The sequence below is a fragment of the Canis lupus genome, chromosome 33 (genome assembly GCF_011100685.1).
Source record: "Canis lupus familiaris isolate Mischka breed German Shepherd chromosome 33, alternate assembly UU_Cfam_GSD_1.0, whole genome shotgun sequence".
Lineage (NCBI taxonomy): Eukaryota > Metazoa > Chordata > Mammalia > Carnivora > Canidae > Canis > Canis lupus.
Window position 1 is genome coordinate 2,587,611 of NC_049254.1, and position 26,834 is coordinate 2,614,444.

Genomic DNA, 26,834 nt, shown 5'->3' on the forward strand with positions numbered 1-26,834 from the left:
TTTTGTTTTTTTTTTTTTGTCGGGGGTCAGGAAGGGCAGTGAGTCAGTGTTAAGAAAAACAGAAATAGAATATTGTGTTTCAAGATTAGAATCTGATGCCATAATCTACACAAAACTATGATTATATTATTCTAACTATGAAAAACACTATGCCGATCTAATTTCATCTTTGCTTTTTTACCATGGTATTAGGGTAAGAAACTAAATCAGGAAGCTTATTTCAGAAGTGCACTGAGAATTTATTGTTGTCCCACAAGTCTCTAAGTAAGTTATATTCTTACTTTAGCCTGACTTTTTGAAATGATAATCTATTTAAGCTTTCTCTAGTGTTTGTTTCTCACTAATTGTGTTTTGAAGGTCTTCACTGCAAGGGAACTGGGGAGTTTGCTGTCCCTCACCACCACCCCTCTACCATGTTTGTTCTCTTCCTTGAAATAACAAATTACGAGAGAGAGAGAGAGAGAGAGAGAGAGAGAGAGAGAGAGAGAGAGAAAACAACACCTGTATCTGCAACTGCCTGAATGTTGGAGTATCTGATGCATCAAGGTGTTGGGGATGTAGTGATACATCTGTCATTGCTTTTCTCATTATTAATGGGATTCTAATTAGACCAATCAGTTTTAATTAGCATGCTGTCATGTAGCAATCTAATAAAATACTGTGTCTAGAAAAATTGATCTGGCCTTGATGCTAATTACTCTCCTAGAGTCTAAGCTTTATAAAAGTAGGAATTGATAGCTTCCAGGCAATGTACGTGCTGTCTCCCTTTCTTTATTTTATCTCACTTACTTACATGCAGAATCTTCTACTTAAGTTGCCTTCTTAATTCATACTGTGTTCCTATTCTCAATTTATTTTAACCACACCTTTGTCTTTGGTGTAAGCTAAAAAGAGTAGGGCTTTATCCCTTGTCAGAAAAAAAAAAATTTTTTTTCAGCTAAATTTTTCCTCTAAGGAATGTACCAGATCATAGCCCCGTAATCCTAGAGGCTGGCTCAAGAGGTGAGGCTGACAGGGTCAGACACAGGTCAGCCTCTGCATAAATCAAAGTCAGAGAGAGCAGGGGCAGTGGCTAGAATCGGAGATTTATGAAGACAGCAACATTAACATTACATAAAATATATCTTAACAATTTTCACATGTGATTTGTTTACTTCTGTGTTTTTTTTTTTTTTCAAAGAAGCATGGCATACTTAAATGAATATTTCTAAGAATCAGGTAGCTGATGTTTCCTTTACTGCTATTTAAATCTCTAAAATCAGGATATTTTAAGAAAACTAATATTTTCTTTTAGTCATAAGGCTCTTAGAACACAAATCTTGAAGACTGACTTAATGACTTAAATTTTTAGATTTATTTTTAGCTCATTATCTGCACATCTAGGATTTTTAATGAGATTGTTATTGGAAACAAAATTTAAACATATCTTTCTGCTTAAAAATAAACTTAATTCTGCTTTTTTCTTATTTCCTTTTGAGCTAAATTTATTTTAACCATGTTTCAAATTGAAGGACAGGTAGGATTAATTCAAAGCAAGAGATTTCTTGATCTTCATAAAAATTCCTTTCCAATGTATTATCATAACCATTGGTTTGGACATTGAAGATTTTCATTAACTGTATAAATTTGTTTTTATACATGATCTTCAGAAAGTGAGTAGCTCTAAGTTTCTGAAACCCCCATAAAATATCCTATGTGGCTATTGGGAATATGTTAATGGTTTTATGTACATTTGTGTCTAGGAATCCATTAGATTTTACCTTGGGTGAGATGAGAGGAAAGGCAGATTGAAATGATCACTAACTAGTCTCCTTCTCAGACCAGAGTGACAGTGTGACCTGGCACTGCAATAAGTCCATGAACTATTTGTTACCTGGGCCAACAAGATAGGAGCTTATGCCAGAATGAAAATCACCTGTCCTCAACACATTGTTTAGGTCAGCTGACATTTGCTTTTCATAACGAGACTTTGTTAATAAAGACAGCAGCAAACTGAATTACATTCTGATACAACCTCTTTACTTCATTATGTGCTATCACTTTGAGTAGGCCTGATACAGACAGTCGGGCCAGATTGGAAGCATAGATGCTTTCCTTGATGATAAATATTTACACAGATTATAGGAACAATATGAGGAAAGAGTACTGTTTATTTCATCCTAACCAGCCAAAAAAAAAAAAAAATACTGGATCGGTAATTCAAAAATGATGAAAAGTTTGAAAGAATATGACTTTTTCATGAAAAAGTCTATAAACAGTTATCAAGGATAGGACCCTCATTAGACATATAAATAAACATTCGAAAGAATATTAAAAAAAAAAAAAAAAAAAAGCTGAGAGGGATCCCTGGGTGGCGCAGCGGTTTGGCGCCTGCCTTTGGCCCAGGGCGCGATCCTGGAGACCCGGGATCGAATCCCACATCGGGCTCCCGGTGCATGGAGCCTGCTTCTCCCTCTGCCTGTGTCTCTGCCTTTCTCTCTCTCTCTGTGTGTGACTATCATAAATAAATAAAAATTAAAAAAAAAAAAAAAGCTGAGAAAGGATGTGTTGAATCCTGAAGTCAAGGAGTCTACAGGGCCTATTAAGAGAGATTTAAGGCATTCAAGCATGAATTGCTACTCCAAATTCTTTGAAAGTAAGGACCGTGCCTTGTCCACTGATGATTCTTGTTGCCTGGCCTAACCTGCTGTGCTCTTTTCTCCCCACCCATGCATAGCAGCAGATGCTTAAAAGTGACCACTTGGAATGCTTTTCCCATATCTCCTGTAGTCTTTCTCAGTTAAATACTAGTGTGAGACCTACTACCTGGAAAAGCATTTCAGTGAGAAATGAGAGCTAACTAGTTGTTCTGCCTATAGATCAGGGAAAGGAAACAATGTTGTAAATCCCTTGCCCAATTTCTCAAGTAAGCAAGAGTGTTTCTCACAATCCATAAAGGAGTCATTTAGGAAAACAAGCTACTCTGAGTTGTTTTAAGGTAGTTGGGACCAAGAGGTCCAATTAGAAGAGCCATGGAATCCCAACAGATAGAACCTTATGGCATAGGCTGCCAGAAAACCAGAGCTGAGGATAGTGTAGCACACTGCCAGTCAGTGTCTGAATTAGGAGACTACAAGAAAAAGATCCCCAGTGACAGAGGAAGAAATTCTCTGCAGTCATAAAAGCAAACCCAGCTCTGAATGTCTAGAAAGTCTACGGAGAATCGGGCATAGATGATAGGTGGCCAGAGAAAATTTGGTATCAGGCATTCATGACCTCTCCAGACCCCCAAATTTGTCTCTTCCCCTCTTTTTCTTCAATTCCAGAGAAGCTAAAAGGCAGCCTCATGTTATTGTGTTGATGGAGGAGGTTAGAAGTTAGAGGTGAGGGTTATAGCCCATCATATCCCTCTTCCTACTGTAGGCTTGCCAAGCTTAAAACTGTTAGGAGTCAAGGTAAGGGAGGTTATAAAACTCCACACAAACTTGAAGTATTAAATGATTGGACACTTTGCTTACTAAAATGAGTCTGCTTGGCTTGAAGTAACCAGAAAACATTTTATTATCTAAGACTGAGAAATGATATAAAATGTGCCTCAGATAGGATCAGAAGATGGAGAAATAACTAGTTCCATGGAACAGGTTTGAATGGGTAGTAGATGAGGAAAATAAACTTGTGTCCAACTTTGCATTCTGTGAATCCTGCTTATTCAATACACAGAGTTGCTCAGGAAGTTTATTTTCATTTCTACGGACAAACTCATGCCAAGCTAATCCAGATTCCATTCACATAAAAACCATATTAGATTTACCTCCCTCCCCAAATGCTGAAGATATAGCAGTGGAAAGAGAAATAAAATGTTTTACTTTCATGAAGCTTATATTCTTGGGTGGGCAGGGGGAGAAACTTGGTAAACAAAGAACTTTTTAAAGATTTCATATAGATAATGTGACAAAGAGTTTAACACAAAATGATATGATCAGAAAATATGGAGATTAGAGAAACTTTATATTAAACTAAATCTTGAATATAACAAAAATGTATCTATGCATGGAGTTGAGGAAAGCTAACTATAAAAAAGGGACCAGGGATCCCTGGGTGGCGCAGCGGTTTGGCGCCTGCCTTTGGCCCAGGGCGCGATCCTGGAGACCCAGGATCGAATCCCACATCGGGCTCCCGGTGCATGGAGCCTGCTTCTCCCTCTGCCTGTGTCTCTGCCCCCCCCCCTTTCTCTCTCTCTCTCTATGACTATCATAAATAAATAAAAATTAAAAAAAAAATAAAAAAGGGACCAGCAAGTGAAAAGTCCCCTAAATGAGAACAAGCACAGTGTTTTAGAATAATAGAGTATATTTTCAGCACATTCTGAAAATAAGAATACTTACAATAAGGCAGGGGTTGGGTTATATATATTTTGGTGGTCTTTAGTGATGCTCGTGAAATGCTTTGGTTCTTTTATTTCTACAGGTCTGAGACACAAAGAAGAATTGCATTTTCTAGCTTTCTTGTGATTAAATGGGGCCATACCAGTAGTTCTGGGCAATGAATTGTGAACTGGAGTGGTATCTTTATATTTGGGGTCCAGCACTTAATTGCCCATAAAAGTCTCATCAAACCTCTTTCTTCACTCTTGTGTGGCAACTGGCAACATTCAAGAGAGTGGTTGATCTATTAGCTTAGAGTCTGAATGACTGTACTAAAGAAAATCCTCCTGTAACCCACAATTGATATGTAGCATTAAGGGGAAAAATAAATAAATCACTGAAAGTTTTAGATTGTTTTGTTTGTTTGTATATTATTGATTGATTGTTCTTGAACCATAACTTTCTCTGAGGGCCATCAGGTCATGCAGAGGTTGGCTTTTATCCTAAGAAGAGAATCCATGCTAGGATTGATTTTAAGGCAAAATGGACATTCTTTGGTTTTAAATTGTGAAATATATTTTTGGCTATTGTGTGGAAGGTTCATTGCAAAGATGCAAAAAAGGAAGTGGATAAAAAACTTAGAAAAATAGTAGACTAATCAGTAATCCGAGCAAGAGATTGCAAACTGCTGCCTGTAATCAAGATGGTAGCTATAGAGAAGAGTGAAGAGAAGCTGGAGATATTCGTGGAATGTTTTAGAGATAATGCCAATAGGCTTACTAGGATTTAAGGTGGGGGGGAGGAAGAAGATAAACTCCAAGTGTTCAACTGAGAAACTGGGGAAATAAATGGTGGAGTGAACTAATAAGAAGGAGTAGATGAGGAACAAGTTGAAAGAGAGATTGAAAATTAGAATTTATATTTAAGATCAAATAGTTACATATCAAAATGAAGATGTCAAGTAGAAAGTTTATTTTGGAATAATGGAGTTTAGTGAAGAAATCATAATGGAGAGGTTAAACTGAAAATGGACAGAATTTGTAGCCCTGGGACTTCATAAGTCACCAAGGTGAGGTCATAGATAGTGGGCCAGGACAGATTTTTCAAGGAAAGAACATTCAACCATATTGAAAACAGATAAAAAAATGAAACATAACATGGGATTTAATCATGATATTTGAAACATCCCTGAATTTACGATCTAAAAAAAATTGCTTTTCATCATTAGCATAATTTTTGTCATAATTATATGATAAGCCAATACAATAGCTTTCCCTTATTCTTTATTTTTGTAGAATGATAATGAAATAGATTGTTTTTGCCTAAATTTTTTTTCTATTTTCCCAAAGGCCTCTCACTCTTTCTTAATTACTTGATAGACAATCTTTTCCTTGAAAATTTCATTTGTCAATCTTCTTATAAAAAATTAACCAGTCAAAATTTTTCAAAATATTATGAAAAATTCAAATATATTTAGCAAGATGTGCAGTTTTCCTAACAATTGATTCGATTTGATTGTCTGATATAAGCAAAACCAAACAATGATGAGAAAGATTTTGATACTTCCAGTTGGTAGCAGACAGGTTTAGTCCAAAAAGTAATAAGCTAACGTAGAGAACTTGAAGAATAAGGATAAAACATTATATATTTTCTCTTTATAAGTTTTTTCCCCCCAGAAGATCATATGTAGGTTTAGGCTCTACCTTTTAAGGTAGATATTATTCGCAAATTATAAGGATTCTAAGTTGGAAAAACAAAAGTTTGAAGAAATATATGTTATGAGAAGCCGTGAAAGTAATTATATTTAGCTATGAGCAAAGGGAAGTTTGAAGGAGCCAAATATTTTCTTAAATATCACAGGAAAGGAATTAGACTTATCATCATATTAGAATATGAATCCCCTACCAGGTAGAGATAAGATTATACAGAGCGATGGAATGTTTGAAGAAAGACAATATAGATCATGAAACATGGTGTGTTCGTATAGTAGGTTAGCCCTCAGCTTCCAGTCCAAGGTTCTTTTAGTATGCTCTCCTATACTTCAGATTCTAGAAAGCTCAAACCCACTTTTCTCAGATTTTCTTCTAGATAAATTTCTGAATAGAAATTAGATTCCATAAAATGATGTCACTCATATAAAATGGTGCAGGCAGAACTGAAGTAGATGCCATCTTTCTGGATTTTTGTTGTTGTTGTTTATTCCATAAAACTGTGAGTGCCCAGAAACAGGTGGGTCATCAGTGACCACCGGGGTCAAGATTTCAGTGTCCAGTCACAAGACGTGTAGTAACCGAAGAATAGTTACAGCATCAGCATGAGTAGCTTCCTTACCAAGAGAAGGTGAAGGAAGTGATATGTACCATTTCCAGGTAGACACGTACAAGAGCTGATACGTAATTCTTTGCCCGTTTCCTTTTCTTGGCCACAGCAAAGGTAGAAGTATGTGTTGAAAAGAAGTTGCAACTGAGCCATCACACACATAACAGTCCTGAAAAGTCTTCAGGGATGCAATAAATCTTGTCTGAGCAAGAAATATACCATTGGTTTTCTTTTCTTTTTTTTTTTTTTACCATTGGTTTTCTGTTTGTTTACCATTTTTATTTTCAACCACCATGATTTGGTTACCGAAGCATGACCTAGGCCAACGTCAATACCATAGACACTTCAGGTTCAGAATGTGGTGAAACATGTATCATTGTCTTGACAGAAGTGATGAGAAAACTGTCATTTGAGTTTGAAAATTGATAGTCCATGCTATTCATTGGCAAAATAATTTGTGGAATGGACTTTTAAGGAAACATGGGAGGATGATTATGTAGGTAATGACCCTGTAGATCTAGGGGAAGAATATAGCAAAGTAAAGTGAACATGAATAGTGCGTATTGATTACTATTGACTGTGGTTGGAAGGTGTGTGAAAGAAATGAGCTCAGGAAAGAAGTGGACCATTTAACACAACAGGTGAAAGGGAATAGAAATAAACTAGAAATTTAGGGATTTCTAGTGTTGGAAAAGGCAGCTATTTCTCAAGCCTTCAATGTTCATGTACTTGTAAAACATATTAAAAGGGAAAAAAAATAAGTTCATTGGGAATCTAGGTTGCTACAGACCAGTGTCGTTGTCATCGTTGTCTTCTTCTTCTTTTTTAAGATTTTATTTATTTATTTATTTGAGAGAGAGAGCAAGAGCACACAGAGGCGGAGGGAGAACAGATTCCCCACTGAATGGGGAGCCTGGTGCGGGGCTTCATCCTAGGAACCAGGGATCATGACCTGAGCCAAAGGCAGACGTGTAACAACTGAGCCACCCAGGTGCCCCCAGACCAGTGTCTTCTCTTTATCCTCCATTCTCCTCACAAAGTGGAAGTTTGCGTTGCAATAATTCTTCATGTCTATAAATTTGATGTTGGGGCCTATAATCCATCTTTAGTATATAAATCTCTAGATTAAGAGCAACCACATCTAGACCGGATACAGAGACAGTCATCAGCACCAGGAAGTCTTCTATTTGAGTTCCTTGCCACAGTTAGATGGATCCTTGGAGCATTAAAAGCACTAATGGTAGTACTGCTACTATGGTAGTCACCAGTACTGCCTACCAATATTGCTCCTTCAAGACCCAACGTATGGATAGATTTTCCTGACCACTAGAAGTTAGAGGTAGCCATGTGACTTGCTTTGACTGATGAGACTCAAGACATAAGTAACTTTTGGGAGAAAATATATTTAAGAACCATTGAACTGTTTTCTATTTTTCCACCTGCCACACTCACACAAGCCTCATGTTGACGTAGAGACACAATCGTGAGACATCTCAGAGAAGGCTGCTGCCCAAGAGAATCCCTATGGATCCCCATGTAAGGTCTCTTACAATGGACTTTACGTGAGGAAAAATAAAGTTTTGTGTCTGTTTTAACCCAATGAGATTTTGAGGTTTCTTTTTTATTACAATATGACCTAGCCAGAACAGAATAATACAACACATATGGGTTTTGGTCCTCAAGCTAAGTTCTGGTACTGGCTACTCAATTCCCCATCGACCTGATTATGACAGAAATTGTAGCTCCCCTGAATAGCCAGGGCTCATGTAAAATTCTGTGCTCCAGCTCTTCTAGTAATTTTTTATATACCTAATGCTCTCTTACATCTCTTTCTTTTAAAAAATACTTTGAATGAATTCTGTTTCCTAAAACTGAACTCCAACTAAAATTCCTATCAAGGCAGAATTTTACTACTCAAGAACCAGGATAAAGAGTCCATAATTGGTAGATTTTCTGAAAACTCTTGAGATACAATTATGAACAATACAGAAATGAATAGGTGGCCTGAGCTATGGAATGGAAATCTGAAACTCATTTAAAACCAATTTTCAAAATGATTTGCTTAGTAGCTTTAAAAGATCCCAGTTTAAGCCTGTGTGGGTGTGGCAGATAAATTCAAGGTAACTATAGTGATGGCAGCAGCTTTGCCTCAAGTACCTTACCTCTGACATAGCAGGACCCCAGCCACCTCTTCCAGTGACTCCAAGTCTAAGTACCCAACTACGTGCCCCATTTATATTGAATCAAACCTACCAGCAGCAGATACCACCAGGTGTCTGCCCTATTTTTACTTATCCTTCTAATTCTAGATGGTCCGATGGTGCAGGAGGAGGGTGGGGTGGGATTAATCTGCTATCTGTAGTAGGTGACAGAACTTTCTAAAACTCAAAACTGTTCGACATTCCTAACTTTGCCGTGAAGTAATGATTTTTCTTTTTCTAGGAAACGTCCAAGCATTTAATGCAGGATACTGGCAAAGGATATATAGCTGGGAGAGTTTCCCTATTCAGAAAGGAGTCACACTTTTGGTTAGAAATGGCAAAAGAACAACAACAACAAAAATGATTAGTGCAAGCTTCTGCTTAAATCTGTTAAATATGTAATAAGTTAACAAGTTGAATACATATGTAAGTATATATGCATATACTTATATGCATATATTTCCACACAGATACATGTCATCTTATACTCTGGAAATCTATAGAATTAGATTGATGGTATAAAATCTTATGGAGCTCGAGAAATCCTTGCTCCTGGATGACTCTAAAATGAAATGAGTTGTCAGAGCTTTGGATGAGTTCACTGCCAGAGGGTAGGAACCTGGAGAATGAGCTGGAAAATGCTACCAGGCACTTTGGTTTTAAGGTGGTATGCACGAAGGAAATAGACTGCAAAAGAAAATATAATTTTTTTTCAGTAATGAAACTATGTTGGCTCAAATGAAGCTGCAGAGAGTTATATAATGTATGGATGATGCATGTGTTTTAGAAGTAGCTGCTGAGAAAACAGAGATAGTGCCATGTTCCTCCAGTTAGAACTACTATTTGATTTGCTTTTGCAGGTGAAACTGATTTGATGCTTTCATAAAAACAAAGACATTCTTATTCTATTGTAAAAATTTATGGCTAAAAATACTAGTTAAGAGAAAGCATTTCAATTAGATGGTGTTGGCTTAAAAAAAAAATTAAGAGGTTAAAGACTAGCCTCTACTAAAACAGTTACTAGAAAAATAAACAACACTGAACCCTAAGAGATTTGTACCATATTAGGAAGAAAATAATAAATGTGTGATACCAGCAACCGGATGCCAGTTTGAGAACACAGCCTATAAAATGTGTAATTCTCCCTTAGGTATCGTAAATTGACCACATAACCAAACAGAAAGTTTCACTTGTGAGAAAAAGAGATAACGCGTGTAGGTCAACTGCTGAGAAGAGAAACTGTAAAACGGGGTAAAATGTGTTATTTGAGGTTCATATTCTGACACTTGACAGTTGCTTATTTTGAAGTCCCACATTTGCATTTGATTTCAAAAGTCTTATATTGGGAATCAGGCTTGTGCATGGCCAGCTTGGCTAGTGAATATTATTATAAAGCTCTTTTGAGGAGCTGGTGGGGGGGGGGGACAGGGCGAGGAGAGGTTATGGGAGAGGTTTTAAGGCATCAGTTTACTAATCAAGGTGCCCGCAGCTCCAAAATCTGCAGTGCGGTCCTGGGGCCTGGGGCCTGGGGCCTGGGGCCTGGGGTCTGGAGCCTGGGTCCTGGGGCCTGGGGCCTACAGCCTGGGGCCTGGAGCCTGGGGCCTGGGGCCTGGGGTCTGGAGCCTGGGTCCTGGGGCCTGGGGCCAGGAGCCCCGGGCGCGGATGCTGCACATGCAGGGCGAGGGCAGCAGCCCAGGAGCAGAATCCCCTCTTCCTCAGGAACCTTCCATATTTCTCCTCCTAAAACCTTCAAGTGACTGGGTAAGGCACCCCCATGCAGTGGAGGGGGATCTGTTCTACTCAAAGTCCACGGAGTTCAATGTTTATCTCGTGGAAAATACACCTTCACAGAAACACCACGACTATATTTTTAAAATTTTATTTATTTATTTATGAGAGACACAGAGAGAGAAAGAGTCAGAAACACAGGCAGGGGGAGAAGCAGGCCCCACGCAGGGAGCCCCACGTGGGACTCAAACCCGGAACCCCGGGGTCACGCCCTGCGCTGAAGGCCGCCCTAAACCGCTGAGCCACCCGGGGACCCCACCACTGGTTTTTGACCAGGCATCTGGGTACCATGGCCGAGCCGAATGGCCACATAAAATTAGCCAACAAAATTTATAAAATTTATAAATCTTTTCTCTTACCTTTCACCTCTGGTGTGCTTCCAGATCTATGATTGACTCTTGGGACTAAACTTCTAATAACAGCTTAACTTTTCACACTTCTCTTAGGAGGTTTGTATTTTAATGAGAAAAAGTTTCCAACCTAAAATGACTGAACTCCCTCTACGTATACGCTTTCAATTTTACTTGCTTTGCAGATGATGATTATTTTGAGTAATAACCTTTCTTTTGGTCTGTAAATCTAACCCGTAATCAGTTTTCTGTTTTACCTGGATACACTGTTTGTCCTGGTTATAAGCGCCCTAACACTGCTGCTCTCAAACGCCAATTATTCATTCAATTCAATAACGTTGATTGAGCGCCTGCTTTGCGCCAGGACCATGCTAGAAATCTGAAGGTAAACACGGATAATCTCATAAAAGAACTCATAGTCTGCCAAGGGAGATATATATACAAATAAATAGAACACAGTTTGACAAGTGCCACACTAATTGTATAAACTACGAGAGGAACAGAAGGGAGTTCGCAACGGTTTCAATCTTGGGTTGTCAAAGACGTTTTCAGAAATGTAAGATGGCAATTAGCTTTGTGCTGAAAAATGGATGGATTGCAAACAGAGAAGCAGGGAGTGGAGTTTAGCACCCAAGGTTGGGGCCCCACCGTGGGAGGAGCAGAGTCTGTGTACAGCCTCCTGGAGAGGATTGGTGGGGACCAACCCCAGGAGGGCGGGGGGTGTAGTAGGAAGTAGGAAGCCTGCGGCTGCAGATTAGCAGTGCGGATGCTCGGGAAGGGGCTGAGCAAGAAGCAACAGGATCAGATCTTGGTTTTAGAAATTTAATTCTGATAGGTTAAGTGGAAGATGAAATACGGTCGAAGAGAGACCTCGATTCAAATAAACCAACGAGGAAACAGTTATAATTGTTCCAACAAGAGAGAATGTAGAACACAGTGGTGGAGATGGAGAGGGAGGGCGGATCTGGAAATAACCAGGTGGAGAGACGTTGACAGAACATTTGACTAAATGAAGGTAGGGAGATGAGGATTCAAAAATTATTCCTGGGTTTAGCATGACTTCAAATGTCACAATTCCAAGTATTGTAATGAGAGTTTTTCTAAGAGTTATTGGCCCCTTTCCTATCCTTTCAAAGAGGCTACTGAACATAATTTTGCTTAAGAATAGAGACTTTTGCTTAAGAATAGAGACACCACGATGAACATTCTCTATTTTACTTTACTGTAGTCTGTAGTAAAGCTTTATTTACATTTGTGAGACTTTATTTTCTTTTTCTGTTTTTAGACAACTCTCCTTTGGCCATTGTAAGAGGCCTATATATTAAAGATTTCCTGTAATTTCTAGTTTACTGATTCTAACAAGGGGTGGACAGGGAAATCAGAGCAAAGTCACAAAGGAAGTACACTCGTGAGTGGAAATTTTATGAACAGGAATCAGGGAGTGTTTCCTATGGGGTAAAGAGAAAACTTGTCCTGAGGCTTTGTAACAGGTAATGTGTGTGTGTGTGTGTGTGTGTGTACACACTCAGGGACTTTATTCACTGTATATTTCAAGACAGTATATTGAAGGGTTTAGATGAACAGTAGCCTGACTCCAGATGGAAAGATTTTATTATTATTAATATATAGATTTCATGTGTTTTATATAAGTGAAAAAATTACTAAATTAGTTCATTGTGGGGATCCCTGGGTGGCTCAGCAGTTAAGTGCCTGCCTTTGGCCCACGGCGTGATTCTGGAGTCCCAGGATCGAGTCCCACATCAGGCTACCTGCATGGAGGCTGCTTCTCCCTCCGCCTGTGTCTCTGCCTCTCTCTCTCTGTGTCTCTCTCTGTGACTCTCATGAATATATAAATAAAATCTTTAAAAAAATTAGGTCATTGTAACTCCATTGTTAACAGTAGAAATGCAGTGTGTTATAAATGTAGTGCTGTAGACCAGACATTGGCAAAACTACGGCTCACAGGCCAAATCTGGCCTGCCACCTGTTTTTCTGTTTGTTTTTCTTTTTTTTTTTTTTTTAATACCTCGAGAGCTAAGAACAGTTTTTGTACTTATAAAGATATATACATATATATATATATAAAATAAGGATATATATATATAAATAAGATATATATCTTATATATATCATAAGATATATAAGCATATATATCTTTATTCATTTTAAAGATTTTATCTATTTTAAAGATAGATCTAGATCTAGATATTTATTTAAAAAGTTAAATAAAAAAAGTTAAATATAAAAGACCATATAAGCCCATAAATCCTAAAATATTTATTATTTGGACTTTTGCAGAATAAAATACACAGACTCTAGTTATGAATAATGGCTTACTTCTCATATGTGCCTTTTGCTGTCACCTCTGTTTTGTTTATTCGCTGAATGAGTGATAAACTCATTGAAGACAGGAACAAAGCCATAGATCTGTGTATCTCCCTGAGCATTTGGCACAGTGCATCACAATCGTTCATATCTGTGATTCTGTGATTAGAAAAGTTTATATAGAATCACAAAGCTTCCTAACATTTGTAGGATCCAAAAAAGGGAAGAGGGAGAATGATAAATTCTGTAGAAAAAAAAGAAGCAGCAAAAGACATTCTTATAAGAATCCCAGTTTGAGCTGTCAAGGACCCTCCAAGGCTCATTTCTTATTTTTTTTTAACCTTGTACAAATATAATTAGACTTTTATAAAACACTACCTTGGAAATAGGCAGGCAGTTAACAAAATGTGCAACCATCTAAGTTTTAAGCATTATATGACTAATGCCATTTTAAATAAGGAATGAATTTGTGATGAGCAAAATGGAAGCTTTACTGATCTTCTAAAAAAGAGGTTCTGTGAAAATGCGTGGCATAGTCAATAAAATCTGCTTTCTAAAAGGATATATTATTCCTTTGACTGTATCAGTTTATCTTATCTGCTTTGAAATTGAATAATAACTTCTGTAACATCCATTTGAAATAATTCATATTTGGGGATGCCTGGGTGGCTCAGTGGTTGAGCATCTGCCTTCAGCTCAGGTTGTGACCCTGGGGTTCCGGGATTGAGTCCCACATCGGGCTCCCTGCAGGGAGCTTGCTTCTCCCTCTGCCTGTGTCTCTGCCTCTCTGTGTGTCCTTCATGAATAAATAAATAAAATCTTAAACAAAGAACATTTGAAAAAATTCATATTTATTTAAAATATATTTTCTGTAATATATTTATTTAATAAAGAAAATAGGTTGTTAAAAGAACAAATAGGCAACATTGTTGTACTTCACTGTATGGTCTCTGTGCTAATAGTGCCTTAGTGTGGATATGACTTCCTTTCTGGGTTGTCTGCAAAAGGCAAACCTGTTTTCAGTTTCCTCCTCTGTAAAGTGGGGATGATACTACGTCTTTCTTTATTGAATTTATGTGAAGATTATAAATAAGGCAATATATGTAGACCCCACAGTGCTGAAAACATAACTAGTAACTTTAACTGTAACTTTTCTTTTCATTATCTCCATGCCAAGCAGTGTTTGGCTGTATTCATTGCAGGGATGGAATGTATAGGATGTGTTGCTCAAAAGAGTTTTAATTTTTAGTCTCAATTCTCCATAATTTCTAGGAATCCCTTTCAGGAATGGACTTAAGAGAGAAAAAATATTGTTCTGCCTTTCTGAAGCTATTTCATTTAATTAACAGGATGTAAGTTAGCATCCACAACACTTCTATATTTTGTAGATTTAACCATATTTTTAAAATGATAAAGATATAACTCTCACAGTTCTATTTTTAATGGACTGAAATGGATAATTTGAATTTCTGATAATCACAAAAGGCTTCCTCTTTTGGTCTTATGAATAGAGCACAACATAAAAGTGGCTATTTGTTTATGGGGCCATTAAATTCATGGTCTCACATAACCATCACATTAAAAAATCAGGGAGTAAAGAAGTATTTTAAACAATTGTAACAAAAATCAGATCAAATTTAAAAAAAACAACACAGCAACCACGACAATAATTAGATGATGCATTCCACTATAGACAGCAAAATTGAGAAAGATTATGCACCATGTAGCTGACATATCAGCAATATTTTGCTTCAGGTTGTGTATGATATTCAATATTGAAAAGTATGCTCTTCCACAGATGTCAGTTCTAAAAGAGCTAAAAGCAATTCTTAATAGCTTAAAATACCAAGTAAAAATGCACACTAGTGTGTAAAAGGCACATCCTGATTTGGGTTGTAATTCCAAATAAACTCACATCTACTCAGCTGGATAGAACTTGATGCTATTTATTATCGTTAGTATCCTTAACCATTTGGATAAAACCTATAGAAGTTGGTTCTTAAATATAAGCATCACATATGTAATAAGGCACCTGCTGTTTAAGAGTCTCGATTTTCTGTTTTAAGAGGCACACCGATTCACAAAGCAGGGAGGGAGGACCCTGCACTGTAAGGGTAGAGCCCAGTTGAACCATGTTAGAACAGTATGATTTCAGCTATACAACATTCTGGAAAAAGAAAACCCATAGAGAGTAAAGCAATCAGTGGTTGTCAGGGAGGGATGAATCGGTGGAACATGGGATTTTTAGGAAGCTATTCCGTATGAAACTGTAATGGTGGATACGTGATATTTGTGCATTTTTCAAATCCCGTAGAGCTGAACCCTAATATGACTACGGGCGTCAATAATATATCAGTGTTGTTCCATCGGTTGTTACAAGGGCACCATGCTAAGGCAAGACGTCGGTCAGAGGGGAAAGCGTGTGCAGCAGGTGGAGAGGAGAGAGGGTGCGTGGCATTCGACTTTCTACTTATTCTTTCTGTAAACCTAAAAATTCTCTGAAAAACAAAATCCGCTCATTCGTTTTCAAAAGTAGTGTACACGAAGCATTTTGTCCAAGGTAGGAGGGGACTGCTCAAGTCATCTTCAAGAAATGAACACCGCAGACATCCCACAATCAGAGAATTGTAGAACTTGAAGATAGCCAAGGAAAAATGTTTTCTCTCCCCTTCAAGATTTCCAAGGAGAGACATTTTACCACTTTCTTTCATATTCTAGGATTTATTTACCTTTTGAGTCCACCAAACTGCCCTTTTTATTAATAACTCTGTCTTCTCTGAAGTGAAGAGCGATTTAATCAGTAGCCTTCTTTTATCACCATTCTCTGCTAGATTTACTCAAGTAAATTACGGCTTTGTTTTTGTCTTTTGTTTTTGTTTTTTCTGTTCTGATTATGACAAAATGAGCCCAACACCTCGAGTCCTTTGTCATAAATGTAAGCTACATGAATCAATAGACGATGGACAAAAATAATTCATCCATAGGAAGCCTATCATTTAAAATTTGTATTTCTAATATGGGACTGTCCAATTCTAGAAAGTAAAACACTATTTATTATAGAACATGTGTAAGGGACAGTTACTTTTTATATCGACCCTTACAACTTTGTTCCCAAACTGGATTATGTTCATTTTTTTAATGTAATAGAGGACAAAATTCTTGACTCTCCAGAAATGATTTGACTAAGCTTTTGTTCAAAACTGAATTTCATTCACTCTTTTGATAATGTCAAAATCCACAACTCAAATAAAATGTCTTTATTGAAATAATCAAACAACAAATACCCATTTTCAAGAAAAGGTAAAACCACAAAGGATAGTTATATGTTGAAGTTGACAGTTGCCAAGGGAAGATGCAATAGAGAGCCCATGATTGTATATAGCTTATTTCTGGAATAAGTCTTCAGATGAATTAAAATGTTAATGTTTGAACCTTTTGAAGTGCCAATTGTCCATGAAATGATAAATACCCCTGAAGACACAATAAAATGCCCAACAAAACTATAAAGGGCATAATTTCGGTGAACATGTGCTGTTTCTGAGTGTAATAAATTATGCTATCATCATAGCTATGGGAGGACAAAAGAGATTATATTTTCATTTTATATGAAGAATAAGCACTCAGTCCTAGCATATTTCAAATCAGTTTTCTATTGTCTAATGCTCAACATTAAGGGCTCTTTAATTACCTTAGAAAATAATGTTTTGTATTAATTTGTATTTCAACTATTTGGAAATTACAAATTTCTATTCAAAATGATTCATGGAATCAAGTTAAAATCAGAATATATTTCTTTTCCTGTATTTGCTGTGCTTTAAATTTACACTTCTCTCAATTTGTAGGTGTTAATCATGAGCACTATTTTTTCTCTTCTGTACTCAAAGACGGCTGTTGATACAAAGCTATGAGATTATGACTATCTTACCTAGCAAGTTGAAAACTAATAGCTTGATTATTCAATCATAAATCCTTCTTTTGTTATTTTTTATCCTCTTTTGACAATATGATAATACATCATGAGGCTTACTAAAATATTTTACTTTATCATCTCTCTTTTACTCTGTTTCTTTCTGTGCATACACACATACACACAAATATACACATGTACATACGCATGCCTATTCCATACTAGAATGTGGATTTGGCCCCCATAATTAGACAACTGCATGTCGCAGTTGCGACTCCCACATCATGGCTTCCTACTAACCTAGTTGCAATATGATGATATTAGTATAATCCTCTGCAAGATCTCTCCTTAATTACATAGAACAAGTATGGAGATTAACTAGTTGAAGCAGGCTGAGTTTTCTGGAAAGTGGTTGCCAAGCTGAAGTTAGGTATGTGAAAGATTTATTCTCATAGGTGAGAAATACCTGTGGAAGGAAAGAGGAGGCAGGTAGGGTTATGGGTAGTTGTCAGACCTGGTTGCTGACCCTACAGAGTCTTTGCTAAACTGGCATGGACCAACAGAGCAAAGCCTATGCATTCGAGGAGTCCTGTGTGGAGAAAAAATGGCTACACTCTTGCCCAAGACCTTGCACCATCATTGATTGAAGGCCATTCTGGAACATATAGGACTTTACCTTAAAATCTAAGGTGAGCCGTGTATGAGCAAAGAGCTAGATGCTGTCAGTCACACTCATCAAAAGTGGGCAGCAAATTCTCTCTCACAGGGGGATATGAATGTCTCATCTCCATGTCTGTACAGTCCACCTTTTGAACTATGTAGCTTCACTTTGTCACATAGGTTCAGGGAGCAGCTTTTTAAAACATCGGTGGGGCCTCTTTGTTTCCTTTTTTTAAAGATTTTATTTATTTATTCATGAGAAACACAGAATGGAGAGAGAGAGAGAGAAGCAGAGACACAGGCAAAGGGAGAAGCAGGCTCCATACAGGGAGCCTGACGTGGGATTTGATCCTGGGTCTCCAGGATCATGCCCTGGGGTTATGGTGGCGCTAAACCACTGAGCCCCCCGGGCTTCCTGGTGGACCTAATTCTGGGGAGAAACCTGGAATGGGGGAGACTGGAGACTTCTCTGCAGTTGGTCTTGAGGTTGAGGTGTTCATCATTATCCACAATTGATCACCCTGAGGTATCACCTCTATTGATCTTGGTGGATTACCTCATGGTATGACCCAAATTCCCATTCCTTAACATTCTGAGTGCTTGGTAACCATATATTTTTTAAAAAAAATTTTTATTTATTTATTTATGATAGAGAGAGAGAGAGAGAGAGAGAGAGGCAGAGACACAGGCAGAGGGAGAAGCAGGCTTCATGAACTGGGGTCCTGAAATGGGTTCGATTCCGGGTCTCCAGGATCGCGCCCTGGGCCAAAGGCAGGTGCCAAACCGCTGCACCACCCAGGGATCCCCATATATTTTTAAGGTCAGAGTTGCTGTACTTGTTATAGCAACACAATTATAACACAATTATAATTGTTTACCCAATTCATTCAGGGATTGACCCTGAGATGTTACTTCAGCTACCCCTATACCAGGAAATTCTGATGTTCTCATTGTACCACCTTGTTGATGTTGAATTTAGCTTATGGTTTCCAAATTCATGGAACTCCATCCTCATGTTCTTCATTATAAAGTAGTTTCTTTGTTTTTTTTTTTTTTTATGGTCAACATTCCATCTCTACCAAGGTCCCGCAGTATGCCAAGTTACTCTTTTTTAAAACATATGTAATTCTCTAATAGAGATGACATGGCCTTACTCCAGAAACTGAGGGGCCTATGATTTCCACTGAAGCTCGCCATAACGTCCACATTGCATCTTCCACCACTGTAACCTCCAGCAATATGGTAAACTGGATAGTCTGAGTGTCAGAACTGTCTGCACTGCAGTATGGACCTGGTGCCAAGACCTTTCCTGTTCCAGATCTTGTTCACACTTGCAGCCTCTCATGTAATCCTTTGTCTGGGTCAGTAGATTATTCCTAAGTGTGGAGCATGTTATCTATATAATTTAAGAGACTTTCCTAGCATTGGGTGTTGTTTTTAGTAGGTAATGGGTGTAAGAGGCAGTAATTTGTCTTTTGCTTGGAATGGGGAAGTATTGGCATATCCCTGGTCATTGGACCTCTAATTTTTTTTTTAATTTGTGGGTAAAACATTCAATTTGTAATTCTTTGTGGGGTTTACCTCCCAACCTTGGAAGCACATGTAATTTGACCAGATCAGATAGCTACCTCTGGCTCATCCTGCCTAATCAGCAGACCATCATTGTAATCAATCATAATATTCTATGAAATGTTCAGATAATCTACATCTTTCTGTGATAGATGGAAATAGAGAATAGAATGGTTAGCCAGGGGGCAAAATCCAGTCGATATTGTGGTGCATTCTATGTGAGTGTGGATGATTTCTGATTTCCTTTCTTGACTGGGATGGACTAGAAAGCCTTAAAAAACTGACTGCATATTATGTACCTGAAGCTGTATTCATATGCCCTAGTAACAATACCTTTATCCAATGTGGTAGCTGTGATTGATCCTACTATTTAATTGAACTTTTAGTAGTCTAAACTGATATTCCAGGATCTATTCAATTTGGGCGGGGGCCAGAATGGTAAATTAAGTAGACATTTAATAAAAATCACTTCCTTTGTTTTCTCGGATCTTTAGTGCATTCATCTTTATTTTTCCTCTCACTCCCAAAAGGCAGTACTATTCTCCCCTGACTGGAGGGGCATGCAGTTTCAGAGGCTTCCACTTGGCCTCCGTTGCTATGATAGCTCTTATGCCATTGCCCAAAGAGCCAATGTGGGCATTACTAAAACTGTGAACGGTGTTATTCTTTAAAAAATAGCATCTGGGAACAGTGCTTGGATTGACAGTCCTACATGACCTATGGTAAACTAGAATTGAGCCAAAACTTAATTCACCATTTGGCACTTCGTCAAATGCTCCTACTCTAAGAGGGACTTATGATAAGGCTTGAAGTCCTCAAGTATCAATGTCAGCTAAATCCTGTGTCCAATAATCCTTGAAAGTCTGTTTATTCCTCTGAGCCCAGCGTAGAGTCATCCACATGAGTAGCCATAGATCCCTTTGAGGAAGGACTGGAGGGATTATTATACTGGCTATGGTATTTCAGGTTTTCCTCTGCAGATCATCAGGTCATCTGTTCAGGCAGTGGGTTCTGGCTGCGATTTGAAAATCTATCTAGATTTGGAAACTGGCAAGGTATTATAATTTTTATTGGAGTGACTACTTTCAGCTTTGTGTTCATCATCTACACACACACGCACACACACGCACGCATGCACACACACCACTGAAGTGGTACCTTTGTTGGCTGTCATTTATTGGACCCTTGTTGTCTTTGAAACATCTTCATGACTCTTTATGTGTTGGATGCCCTTACCCGAGGGGACCATTCCAAATTTGTCTGTCATTATGATGTATACAACCTGCTGGTTTTTGGTGGTTCAACACCACCACCTGCCTCCTATTGCTTGGAGACCGTATCACCATTCCCATTATTTTCAGCAAGTTCTGAGACAGCCTCTCTCCCATCAGCCCTGACATGACCTGACTGTGGGAAGCTGTAACTGAAGTTCTTAATGAGGCCTGTTACTAAGTATTTTTCTCAGGAGCGTATTTCTGATAGCCTTGGGTGAATGGTGTATCTTTAAGGTCATGGAACATAAATCTCTGAATGTTCTCATAATTCTCTGAGTGACCTCACGTAATCTTCAGACCTCATTTGGTATATTCATTCCAGTATGTCCACTTTCCCTGGCCTTTAATCCCTTATTTTCTGCTCTGGCAATTTAGGCATTTTAATCTCACTCATTGTGGCCATTATGTTTTCTAAGCTTCTAGACCTGGTCCTAGCACCAAGTTTGCGCCATGCCCTAGGGGTCATTAAATTAAATCCTATATACCAAGCTAGTGCCCCAAGTCAACAAACTGCCCTTTTTCCAGGCTTCCGTTCTAGTTCCTTTGAACCAGCATCCTCAGATTCCTGACTCACTGTTCCTAGTGATAAATGCTTTCTCATTCTAGCAGTTACTTTAGGGTAATATCTTTGCTGCCCTATTAGTCCCAGCATGGCTTAGCTGAGATATGCAGCTACTTCACTGTAATTATAGGCCTGCAGGGAAAAAGATGGTGGCATTTCTGGAAGGGGCCTTGTGAGAACAAAAAAAATCTGTATTTTCTTCCTGAAACAAGCACTAACTCTTAACAAGAGTGTGGGTGGATAGAACAATTTTTTAGGCTCAGGTGGTCCGGACAAATCCAAGGAGTGAAAATCTTCAGATACATCTACATCAATATTCCAAAACCACGTGTCAGGTCCTGAGTTTTCTTAAATAGGGTCCTGAATTTGGGTTAACAGACCTACCTCAGTTCAACATTTGATGATTTTTAATGTTCAGCTTCTTTTCTTTTTTTAACATTTCATAGTTTTGTTGAGACTTTTTATTACTATAGTAGGTCCAATTTTGATGGTCATGATCATATCAAATATTTCTTACTATAAATAGCAGATTCAAAGTTGGCTGTGTGCCTTAGATGCACACACACAAACACACAATATTGTACACTCCTGCATGTAAACTTATGGAAATACACATTCTTTTTTATTAAAAGCACAATTATATAAAATTAATATAGGGTTTGTTAAGCTTCCATTCACCTTTTTCCGTTTGTCAGCTGCCTGTGATAAGGCTCCTTTTTGTTTCCAAATTCTCTGTTCCTCACACTAAATTTCCAGTTCTTAGGTATTTGCTTTCAACTTTTCATTATTTAGCTAAAGCATCAACTCAATTTAGTAACAACATCTAATTCCTCAGTTCTTACGTCTATTATTTACCTTGTATATTTCAAATGTTTGAATCATGGCACTGACCAGGGTAGTCTTCTCCCTCAGGCCAACAGAACACACTACCAGTGAGTATTTCAATAATTGGACTGCCACGTTGTACCAAGAACAGCCCTTTCCACCAGTCCTACTTTGAATAGGATCCGAATGGACTATCTTCTTATCTGTCACAATAGAGTTTAAAGTTGAAGATATCTGGATTCTTTGCTTCTTCTCTACCTCTCCTTTATGGAATATGGAATGTAAGATGAAATTAAAGGACAAAGTTGGAGAATTTTTTTTTAAAGCCCAGCTACCCTATTATTATCATGCCCTTGGACAGGGCTTACAAACAAACATGCAATATTAATATCCTATGGCTACTCTTAACAAATTACCACAAATTTTGCAGCTTAAAGCAATCCAAATTTATTATCTTACAGTTCTAGAGGTCAGAAGTCCTAAAATTAAAATATCAACACTGCTGTGTTCCTTCTGAAATTCTAGGGGAGAATTCATTTCCTTGCCCTTTTTAGTTTCTGAAGACCACTTGTGATTCTTAACTCATGGCTTCATCTTGCATTTTCATGGACTAATACACAATAGATTTTGATATCTGAGAACAATTGGGGATTTCAAAAATTAGATAAAACCACAATGGATGAGTTCTGAAAACTCTAGGCAAGATACATCTTTTTGATGTCAGAGCTACATGGAAGGTCTCAGGATTTTGGGTCATATCTGGGAAACAATGGGAAGAAAAAAGGAAGAAAAGTGGATTTCTGAATTGGAGTTTTTACAGAACAGGAAAACAACAGTTTATCTTTGATAAAAATGTAAATAATATAATTATTTGATAATAAATAAATTAAAACTGTTAAACAAAATTGGAAGACTGAGCACTAAACTGCCTTGTAAAATTTTACAGAAATAAATTTATTTATAAATTTATTTGTTTATTTATTTGCTGAGCTGAGTTTTATTTACTAGTATTGAAAAATCTCATTTAATTCACTGAGGGGGACGTGATTTTTTACTTCAATTGTTACTTTCATTGAAACTTAGAGATGTAAATCAGCTAGTGAATAATGTCAGAAAACAATTCTCCATCAGTCTTCTGAATTTCCATACTTTTTGTGGAGAAGTGTTGATAGTTTTTGTTCTAGACTATTTATTCAATGATGACAGTGTAGCAAACAGGCTTGGAAGATAGAAATATCATAGTCTTCTTACAGAGAGGAAGGCAGATTTGTTTTCAGTCTAGGAAAACAAAGATAATGTCTCTCTACAGGGCAAAGACTGGGCATGTATCACAACGACCACTCATAAGATAAAGGCCTCCTAAGCTCTCAGTGCCTCATTCTGATACAGGATATTTTGCATGTAGCATCCACTTGGGCCTTAGTGTATAACACTCATGGTACTTGGGGTCAAGAGGAACCAATATGAACCCGGAGTTCATGATGCCTGCTGTGCCTTGCATAATAAATCCGTTTGTGATTAAAGGGTTTAATCCTTCTGCCAGCATCTATGACACTGTGTCTAACTTGTTAGCTTACAAGGAAAGCAAAATTTCAGATTCTTCACAGTTCTTAAAGATGGTAGGAGCAATATTAGAATTTGGGCCATCTGACTCTCGAGCCCTCACTTGAAACCAATAATTTGAATATCACACAATGTCTACTGATACAGCCAGCTAAAAAGAAACTGGTATAAATATAATAAATAAATTTGCCAGTTCCCATAGTAAGATCAACTTTGATCTTCCAATGTTGGCAATAGGAGAATATCTTTACTTCATAAACTACTTTATCAATATTGTTGTTTTCCAAAGTCTAATTGGCAAAACACTACTCTAGAAGAATGGCCCACAGAACATCTTGAGCAAGTAATTTGGGAGAAAAGCAATCTTGGCACAACTTATCCTTCTTAGAATTTCCTAACACACTAGCAGTTATACTCTCTGAGAAATCCTACAGTAAAGAAAATCATTTGACTTCTTTTACCACAAATATCCCAGACTAATTGATAACAAAACTTCTACTAGCATCCTATGGATCTAGTGTCCCACTAAACACATTTTGGGAATTACTGATTGGGATGGATATATCCCCTGGGCCTATTCCCATCCTGCTATAGCAAAGCTTTGAAAAACTTCTAGTTTAAATGGTTGTACCTGTACTAATAGAGATAAGGAAAGATTTGTGAGTACACACTTCAGCTACAGCAATTATTTTGAACCTTGGATTAACAATAAAATAATCAGAGTGATGCTAAAAAGTTGATTTGTTTAAAACTCCCTGAGCTAATCTAAAGAGTAGTGAGTAAAGCACAAGAGTGATAGAGCAGTAAAGCAGAAACTCACTCCTGGGGAAATCAAAGGGAACAGAAGTCTAGAGTCTATAAATTTTTCTGTCAATATGGTAGCTACCAGCTACATGCCACTGTATAAATTTTACTTTAAATTAAGGTAATTAAACAAAATTAAAAATTCTATTCCTGTCATACTGGCCACATTCCACATACCCAATAGGCACATGAAGCTAGCAGCTACAGTCTTGAAGCACATCTATATAATGTTTCCATCAACACAGAAAATTCTGTTGCACAGTGCTGCTATGTAAGGTCAAGAGTTCTCTCCCCACATGTAGTTAAACTTGAAGGCTGTAGGTTTGTAGTATTCAAGACAGCCAGTATTATTCACTAGGGGAGGAAGGGGGACGTGGAGGAAAACCTGTATGTAATATGTGTGATATACGTATGTATGGGTGTGCACACGTGTGCATACATGTGCTGTGGAACAAAGGTGATTGTCTCATTTCTATAGTGCTGTGAAATGTGCAATGTTCTAAAATTGTAGAATATTATTTTAAAGCTGATGTAAGAAAATATTTTAATGAAAGATTTAACATCCTTGGAAGCCCAGTTATAAGAATTTTTCCAATTAATTGGGGTTTATTGTCTTAATATTACTTCCCAGAAGGACTTTCTTTAATGTCATTACTATTGATCTTTCTCCCTGATGTTTCCTGATTTCTCTGGCTCTTGCCCTGAAATGGCCCCATAAATAGGGAAGAAATCATGACCAATAGTTTTGTCAACTATTTTACAAGATGTTATTAACTTCAAGATCCGAAACTATAATCTAGGTTTTTCTTCAATATACTCCCTACCGAAGGCTAAGAAATATTTCAGGGAACAAATGAAAATAGGCAAAGAGAATTATTTGGCATTATGAAAATACCTCATTGTTTTGATACATAAGAAAAAAATTAAGTTTTTGCAATAGTGGTTTTAATACTTAGCTATTCAATTAAAACTGTGGAGAAATAATAGTGTCCTCTATACAATTTTATGGTTATCAAGCATGTGCCATTTAATGGATGACATGAAGTATATGAGAAAAAACAACCCTTTCTTTATAATTTCTCATATCATTTAAAACAATTACAGTTGGCTACAGGGAAGAATTCTTTGCTATTTCCATTCTATGGGAAACCTGAGAAAGAGAAAATCCAAGCAAATAATCTGCTGACTCTTAAATCAGGTTTATTAACTACAAACTTTCATCAAACAGGAAAATAGAAATATTTTTTGATGAGTGACATAAGGACCATTCTTAACACCCTAATATTGCCTTCATGCTTCTGTCATTTTATGGAATAAAGGGAAATGGCTAAATGCTCTAATTCTTTCTTATATTGTGCACTTAGTGTGTTTTTATTCACTGCAATTTTGCAAGGAATGTATGAGATTAGAAAACAGTATTGATTAAATTTAATAATAGCCTCAGTAACTGTAAAAACTATCCCCAAATGAGACATTTTGAACAGTAGAGAGCATTATAAGATAATAAAAGAATATTATAATCAACTCTATGCCCACAAATATGATAACCTGAATGAAACAGACCAATTTTTTGAAAGACAAAGTCTGTCAAAACCCAACAAGAAGACATAGACGATCTGAATAGGCCTATATCTATTAATGAAATAGAAATAATAATTAATAACCTTCCCAAAAACAAAACACCAGGCTCAGATAGGTTCATTGTGAATCCTACTAAACATTTACAGGTGAAATTATATCAATTTTCTACAATCTCAGCAGAGGGAATATCCCCTACTTCATTCTATGAAGTTGCCATTACCCTAACACCAAAACAAAGACATTACAAGAAAACTATAGGTCAATATATCTTATGAGCATAGATGTAGGAATCCCCAACAAAATATTATCAAATAAAATTCAACAGGTGTATATAAATCGCACACAATGACCAAGTGGGATTTATCCTGACTATGCAAGGCTCATTCGACATTCAAAAATCAATGATCACATCAATAGGCTAAAGAAGAAAAATCACATGAGCATATCAATAATACAGAAAAAAAGCATTTGAAAAAAATCATGATACAGACTCTCAGCAAAGTAGGAAGGAGGGGGGGCTTCCTCATCTTGATAGAGAACACCTACAAAATACTTAAAGCTAACATCATATTTAATGGTGAAAAACTTGAAACTTTCCCTGTCACCACCACTGCTTTTCAACATCCTTCTGGAAGTCTTGACTAATGCAATAAGACAGGAAAAGGAAATAAAAGATACACAGATTGAGAAGGAAGAAATAAAAACTCTTTGTTCTGAGGGGACCTGATTGTCTATATAGAAAATCCAAAAGAATCAATGAAAA

At 37.3% G+C, this 26,834-nt stretch overlaps 1 pseudogene; it reads left to right on the forward strand.

The window, feature by feature from the left end:
* The window catches only part of LOC100683796, a 74,770-nt pseudogene that overhangs the window by 42,790 nt on the left and 5,146 nt on the right, over positions 1–26,834 (forward strand).